This window comes from Bos indicus x Bos taurus, chromosome 5, assembly GCF_003369695.1.
Source record: "Bos indicus x Bos taurus breed Angus x Brahman F1 hybrid chromosome 5, Bos_hybrid_MaternalHap_v2.0, whole genome shotgun sequence".
Lineage (NCBI taxonomy): Eukaryota > Metazoa > Chordata > Mammalia > Artiodactyla > Bovidae > Bos > Bos indicus x Bos taurus.
The window spans coordinates 98533533-98541726 of NC_040080.1; positions in this window are offsets into that span (position 1 = coordinate 98533533).

The following is an 8194-nucleotide window of genomic DNA, read 5'->3' on the forward strand; positions in this document are numbered from 1 at the left end:
CTTAACATTTCTTCATTCAGTTTCTCAGTCAAGATTATTACTCTTGTCTGGATTTTATCCAAGACTGCTATCCTCTTTCTAACCATAACTTACATTTGAATTGGGAATTTCAAGTGTTGTTTGAGGAAAATTCTTAATATCAGTCAATAATTTTAATCAGTAAAATAAAAATTATTATGTGCTTCTAATTATATATATTAATATAAAGAGCTTCTAATAAGATTTTTTGGACACTTCTCTCTCTCTCTGTCTATATATATATATAGATATATCTATATATCTATATGGAGAAGGCAATGGCACCCCACTCGAATACTCTTGCCTGGAAAATCCCATGGACGGGAAGCCTGGTGGGCTGCAGTCCATGGGGTCGCTAAGAGTCAGACATGACTGAGCGACTTCACTTTCACTTTTCACTTTCATGCATTGGAGAAGGAAATGGCAACCCGCTCCCGTGTTCTTGCCTGGAGAATCCCAGGGATGGGGGAGCCTGGTGGGCTGCCGTCTATGGGGTCGCACAGAGTTGGACACGACTGAAGTGACTTAGCAGCAACATATATATATACGTAGTCTCTGTCTAGACTAAAGATCTTTGCATGTCGTTTACATTTGCATGTCATTTACATCTATGTATATCTATCATCGACATCATCATCACCACCAAAATCATTTGTCTTAGTTCTTTCAGGTTTCTATAGTTGGCTTATAAACAGCATTTATCTTTTACAATTCTAGAGGCTGGGAAGTTCAAGATCACAATGCCAGCAGATTTGATGTCTGGTAACGATCTATTCTTGGTTTATAGACAATGACTTCTTGCTGTGTTCTTACATGGCAAGCTAGGCAAGCGATCTCTCTGGGGCCTCTTTTATAAGGACACTAATCCCATGCAGGAAGGTAGAACACTCATGCCCTAGTTATTTCCCAAAGGTCTCACTTCCTAATATCGTCACCGTAGGCATCGTATTTTTAACATGAACTTTGGGGGGGACACAAATATTCAATCTATAGCATTGTCCTCTCTCTCTATTCAGTTTGTGTGTATCAATAGATCTCTTTATATATTTAAATAACTTATGACCACCACGATCAAAAGAGAAATGAGGAAAGTCAGGAAGCTCTTTACTTGGGGACCAATTATTATTCCTTTTATTTCTCTAGCCTTTCCTCTTTCATGTCTAGTTTTTAGCTATTTCATTGTTCATTAAAATGTCCTCCAGGGGAAAGAAGATGAGCTCTTAGCATCAAGTGCGACGGGCAGTGCTCTAGGGATACTCATTAAGTGTCTGTTGACAATGCCGGTGACGATGATAAAATCCAAATCAGTTAATTGGCTCTGTACCTGTTAGTAATCTCAATGAAACTTAGCACTAGACATAGGTTAAAACATCTGGAGGATTTTCTGTGAATAGGGATGCTCTTCTTATGGATAGGAATACCCATGTCGAGGGCTTTTATCTCTCAATTTCTCTCAACTTGGAATGGAATAACAGAGCAAGGCTAGATCTGGTAAAGGCAGAGCAGACAAGTATGTCTGTAGTATTGCAGGACTGTGAGAAGGCCCTATCTGCTCACACTCTTCCTTCACCCACAAAGGTTAAACCCGCAGCTTATCGTTGAGCGAAGACATCCCTTCTATTTCCCCCTATTTGGGTACACACAGGACACTGTAGAAATAGCAGGTTTTCAACCCAGAGAGAAGGAAACCTTTCAGCTAATTCTTGAAGGACATGTAGAAGTAAGTGAAATGGCCTGGAATGTCCGGGGGAAAGCTCTCTGTCTCTCGTCTCAGCTAAGATAGGCCAAGTTCCAAGTCCTGAAAGAGTGAAAGCATGAAATTATAAAATACCTATGGAGAAGAACCCAAAGCTGAGAGACAAGCTTCACCCACTAGGCAATTTCCTCTGGGGCCACTCTGTGTAGCCTGAGATGCGCTCTTCATTTTCATATTTCAGAGCTTTTCCTTTTGTTTCTCAAAAATTTTGAATTGTTTTCTATATTTAATTGCTGTAACAATTTTAGATGTTTATTGATGCTAATGGTGAATACAAGTGTAACTTTATTCCCTAGAGTACATACACTTCCCTTGAACAATATTTTTCATTAAGTTTTTGAATACAACCAATATAGTCTGGGGTTACAGGAAAACCTACCAACTTATTTGCTAAGTAATGAGTACTATAAGTATGCCCATTTTATTTAAAAGTTAAGTTTTAGAGATTCAAACCAGTTTTCTAAATCTGAGATCAGTTTCACACACACAAAAATATATATGGTTGTGCTGTGAGATTTTAAGAGGAAATGTATTTAAAAGAATGTTATTTTATATTACCCACAGAGTACATGTTAAAATATGTCATATTTATTTCAAATGTCTTTCCTGCATGAAATAAGCCTATTCTTGGTAAACACACATCTCCTGCCCCACCTACTTCAGGTTCTTGAAACTTTTCATCTCTCTCTCTCTTTTTTTTTTCCTTAAAATTTTGTGAAGCCTATGGCTTTTAATTTCTATAAGAGCTCCAAAATGCTAACTGTATCCCAAATTGTGATTTTATTTTCTTTGCCTAAAAAAAGAGCCCAAATACATACAATGAGCCTACTAGACTTGAGGCTAGGAAAGATTGAAGGCAAAAAGACAAGGATGTGGCAGAAAATGAGATGGTTAAATAGCATCACTGACTCCATGGACATGAGTTTGAGCAAACTCTGGGCAATAGTGAAGGACAGAGGAGCCTGGTGTATTGTGGTCAATGGGATTGCAAAGAGTCTGGCATGACTTAGCGACTGGACAAAAACAAACAACACACACATACACGCCCCATAAACAAATTCCAGAGGTTTCCACTAAAGGGAATACAGAAAAGAGGAAAAAGTGGGGTGTATGTCAGAATTTAGACAATTAATAAATAACATTCTTCTCTTTCCTGGCTGAGTTTGAAACTATCTAGCACACAGGACTAAGGATAATAATCAAAATATCAACTTTATCTGATACAAAAATCTGGATCGGAGAATGACTTACATATGTGACAAAAAGCCATTAATTTTATACACCAGGCAGAGGTAGAAAACTCACAGTGTTCCTGACATGAAAATAGTGACAGGAGTGGTGTGTGTGTGTGTGTGTGTGTGTGATCTGCCAGGCTCTGCTGTCCATGGAATTCTCTAGGCAAGAATACTGGAGTGGGTTGCCATTTCCTTCTCCAGGGGATCTTCCCGACCCAGGGATCGAACCTGGTTCACTTGTGTCTCCTGCGTTGGCAAGCCGGTTCTTTACTAGCTGAGCCACCAGGGAAGCCAGGAGTGGTATGTGCCCCTGTAACTTTTATAGCAACAAGAAGCACAGATAGCACCTTCCTGGAGGGAAAACTCGCTTCTGAAGAGTTACAAGAGGGAGCTACGTGGAGGATTCCTGTTCCTTCTTTCAATTTATCAATCACATAAAGAAGAGTAAGAGAGGCCATGGGACTGTTTCTTCAGCAGTGGTCCCTCCATAGGGAAATCTTAAGACAGAAAACAGGAAGAGCCCCTCCTTTTGACATGTAAGGGCTCCTATTAGCCTCACTGTCTGAATTCAATTAGGCCATTTCGATTTTCTTTAAGCCTTTGGCAAGCTTCATGGCCACTCTGAACTATTCTTGGTTTGCTTATGCCTTTCAAAATTATCCTTAGGAGAGTTCTGAGAGCCTGGCTCTTGGGAAAGAGTACATTTTGTTCCAAATCTGTTCTTAGCTAAGCCAGAATGGAGCCAGATCTGGGTGCTTTCAAAACAGAACCTCTATATTAGTCACAAAAATTAGAGGCAATAAAACTTATCAGATCATCTGCTCCCTCCTCGTGTCAAGCCCAGGGAAGGCGGGCTGCTGATCATCTTGAATTTACACTGTTTATCGGAAGAGTGACTAAATCAAGCTTCCTCAGAAATAGACGCTGAGGGGCTCACTATGTGTCAGCATACATATTCAGAAATGTATCCAGAGCACATGGACAAGAATGTACTCCAATCAAAGAAAAGTGCTCTGAGAAGACTCTTTTTCACCACTATGTCAATTTAATTTCTTAGTCAACTTCCTACCTAGCACTCAAATCATACCCACTATTTTAATGTTCACTTTTATTTTGTTGAAATTATTCTCATCAGAATCATTATCTTCCAGGTAAGCTTTTCAATGAAAACCAGTTCTTGCTAATCAAGTTTTTTATTCATAGCAACAATTGGAAATTTTGTTTTATGGACATCCTACCAAGTCCACTTATTCTCAGTCAAATTCTGCAGAGAGAAATTTTATGAAAACATTTTGCTTTTGTCAATTTTTAGTCAACAACCAATTTTACCGTATGTAGTTTTTGTTTTGCTTTGTATGCTTATTTTATCATTAATATTCATTATGAATTGGATAGAGCAAAACAGTTTGTATTTATTTCTTAGCAAATTTGTGAGAAAGTACTAAACAATTCACCAGTTATTGCAGGATTACTGTATGATACAGGATTGGATTACTGTATTGCTAACCCATCTCTTTTGTATGTTTCTCCATCACTCTGAGTATTATATTTTAAAGTGCTTCGTCTTTTGGTGTAGCCAAGAGCATATGAAAGGGCCAAAGGTCTTGTTTTGTTCCATATTTATCAATATTTGGTAGAAAAGAAAGCTAGGAGTGTTAAAAAGAAAAAAAATTCTTTGTTCTCTTTTTTCTTTCTATTTGTTGTATCTTTGTTCTATTTTCCTTCCCTTTTCAGCCTTATCAAAGTTTCTCTGATTTATCCTTTTATGCTTCTGTCACTATTCTATCCCCTTTGTCTCCTGTTTGGTACTCTGCTTGCAGTTGGCTTTATTCTTTCTTTCTTGCATCTTCTAAATCTCACTCAGTATCTTGAACACTCTCCTCTGAAGCATTTAGCTGGACATCTATCGTCCTACTTCCATCTCTCACCAAGAGCTGCTTTTCTGAGCACTGGATGTTATGTTGATAAAGGCATAGGGAAGAACTTCTTGCCCTTGCCACTTAGCATCCCCCTTGGATCCAGTCACCATGCCAAAAGAAGCTGTGAAACTGTTTTTTGGTATGGCTCTAAAAGGAGCACTGAAAATGACCCTCCCATCTGGGCTTGGTTTTATGGGGCAGAGGGATGTAAGTTCTGATCTCAGGATGACTTTGCCAGATCAAGGAGCTTGGAATCACCATAGATTTATTGGACAATAAATCTGCATGCTTGGGCCTGCATCAGTTGGTTTCACTCTTCATGCATTGAGATACAGTTTCTGCCTTTTCTTAACTGTTTAAAATGTTGTGGTACTGGGTTGAGTTTTTGCAAGCATTTGTTATTGTTTCTGTTGTTATTTACTACTAACTGGGTTTGCATGTTTGCTTGTCTTATAATTCAGTGTATAACCATCACCACAGTCTATTTCCAGAACATTTACAAACTCCCTAAAAAAAGAAACTCCAAACCGTATTCATTAGCCATCTTTCTTCATTCCCCAACTGAGGAACTACTAATATTCAGTTTTCTGCCTCCATGGATTTGCTTATTTAGGGCATTTCAAATAAATGGAATTACCCACAATGTGTGGTCTTCTGTGAGTGATTTCTTTCATTTAGCATGATATGTTCAACGCTCATTCATTTTAAAGCATGTATCTGTACTTCATTTTTTTATTGCTAAGAAGCATTCTATTGCATGAATATGCCACATTTTGATTATCCATTCATCAGTTTATGGTTATTTAGCTTGTTTCCACTTTTTAGTCATTATAAATAATCGTTATTCATAGTAATGAACATTCATGAGCATGCTTTTGTGTGGATATATGTTTTAATTTCACTTGGGTATCTATCTAGCATTAGTATAGATAGGTCTTATGATAATTCCACAACCACCATTTTGAGGATCTTTCAAACTATTTTCTAAAATGCCTGCCCTGTTTTACACAAATTCATTCTTTTGATTGTGGGCATCTTGTTTTCCCAACACCATTTGCTGAAAGGACTGTCCTTTGCTCACTGAATTGTCATGGTGCTCTTGTTGCAAATAAATTGGGCATAAATGTAAAGATTTTTTTTCTGGACTGTCAATTTAAATATATATGTCTAATCTCATGCCAGCACCACATTGTCTTGATTACTGTAAATAAATTTTGAAAATGAGAAATACGAGTCCTCTAATTTTGCTCTTTTTCAAGATTCTTCTGGTTATTCTGAGTCCCTTGGCTTTTTGTATGAATTTTAGAATCATTTTGTCAATTATTGCAAGAAAATCAGCTATACTTTGAAAAGGACTACACTGAATTGGTAGATTAATTTACTGAGTAGTAATACATCTTAAAAATGTTAAGTCTTCTCATTCATGAAGGTAGGATATTGTTCCATTTATTTAGATCTTTAATTTTTTTCAGTAATAGCATTATATTTTAAAATGTTATTTCTATTTATTTGATATATTTTGCTACTATTGTAAGTGGAATTATTTTCTTATTTTAATTTTTGGATTATTTGTGGCTTGTTATTTTTGTACTTTGAGCTTATATTGAGGTGCAAAATTGAATTTGATTATTAGTACTAATAATGAATTTCTTTGGATTTTCTGTATACAAGATCAAGTCACTTGCAGATAGAAATAGTTTCAATTCTTCCTCAAGGTAGGCTGGAGGTGAGTGATTGGTACTGTCTTTTTTCTTACATATTTTCTGCTCATGCACCCAGATTTGCGTGTGCATATGGCCTTTTGGATCCTCAGAAATATGTCAAACTCCTCTATAGCCATCTACTTCTCTAGCAGTTCCTTTAAAATTTCAGGTGAGGTCCTTGTTTTCCATTGCTGAAGTCATAAGCATAAGCAGTTGCTTCTAGAAGTTTGTTATTGTGTTAGAAGTGCCCTGGAGATAGGCCTCAGGTAAGCTGAGCTCTGAGTCAAATCAAAGAGCCAACATACTCTGGGAACAGAGATTTTCTAGGGCACTGCAATTTTGAATAGACTATTGACCTTTTTCTTGGATGATACTTTTACTGGACTTCCACAAGATGTCAGATTTCTCCATTGTCAGCAATGTCGTCAGCTTTTGTCTAGGATGTCACTGAGCTGGGAGTGAAAGGGTAAGTATAACCTAAGTCAGGATGACAGATAACCCACTGTCTCACTGAGGTTCGGTGATTTTTTTTCTATATAGATGGTTTTTAGTTTGTTACTGTTTAGTCACTAAGTCATGTCTGACTCTTGAGACCCTCGTGGACTGTAGCCCACCAGGTTCCTCTCTCCATGGAATTTCCCAGGCAAGAATACTGGAGTGGGCTGCCATTTCTTATTCCAGGGAATCTCCCCAACACCAGGGATCAAATATATGTCTCCTGCGTTGACAGGTGGATTCGCTACCACTGAGCCATCTGGGAACCTATATGTAGAGTATATCAGGTGAAATGATGGGCTGGATGAATCACAGGCTGGAATTAATATTTCCAGGAGAAATAATAACAACCCCAGATATGCAGATGATACCACTCTAATGGAAGAAAGTGAAAAGTAACTGAACAGTCCCTTGATGAAGGTGAAAGAGAAGAGTGAAAAAGCTAGTTTGAGATTCAGTGTTCAAAAACTAAGATCATGGTATCTGGTCCCATCACTTCATGGCAAGTTGAAGGGGAAAAAGTGAAGCAGTGACAGATTTTATTTTTGGAGGGGCTCCAAGCTCACTGCAATTGGTGACTGCAGCTGTGGCATTAAAATAAGCTTGTTCCTTAGAAGAAAAGCTATGACAAACCTAGGCAGTGTATTATAAAGCAGAGACATCACTTTGCCAACAAATGTCATGTAGTCAAAGCTATGGTTTTTCCAGTAGCCATGTATGGGTGTGAGAGCTGGATCATAAAGAGGGCTGGACTGGAATCATATGGAAACTTATTCAGAAACATGACTGGTACCCAGGCTATAATGACTCAAAAGTTGGGCATGCTTTTCATTGCTGAGTAGAGCCTATATGTGTAAGTTCTTGGGTTTCTTATAGAATGAGACTAGTTCCAAGAGGGAGCATCCAAGTCACTTGTAGTTATTTCCATCATACTGTATTGATCAAAGGAATCAAAAGCTCATCCAGATTCCGAAAGAGGGCTCACAAACTTAGCCTCTTTATGGGCTGTAGGAAGGTGCTATTGCAAAAGAGCGTGTGGGTGGCAGATACTGTGTGGATATCTATTGA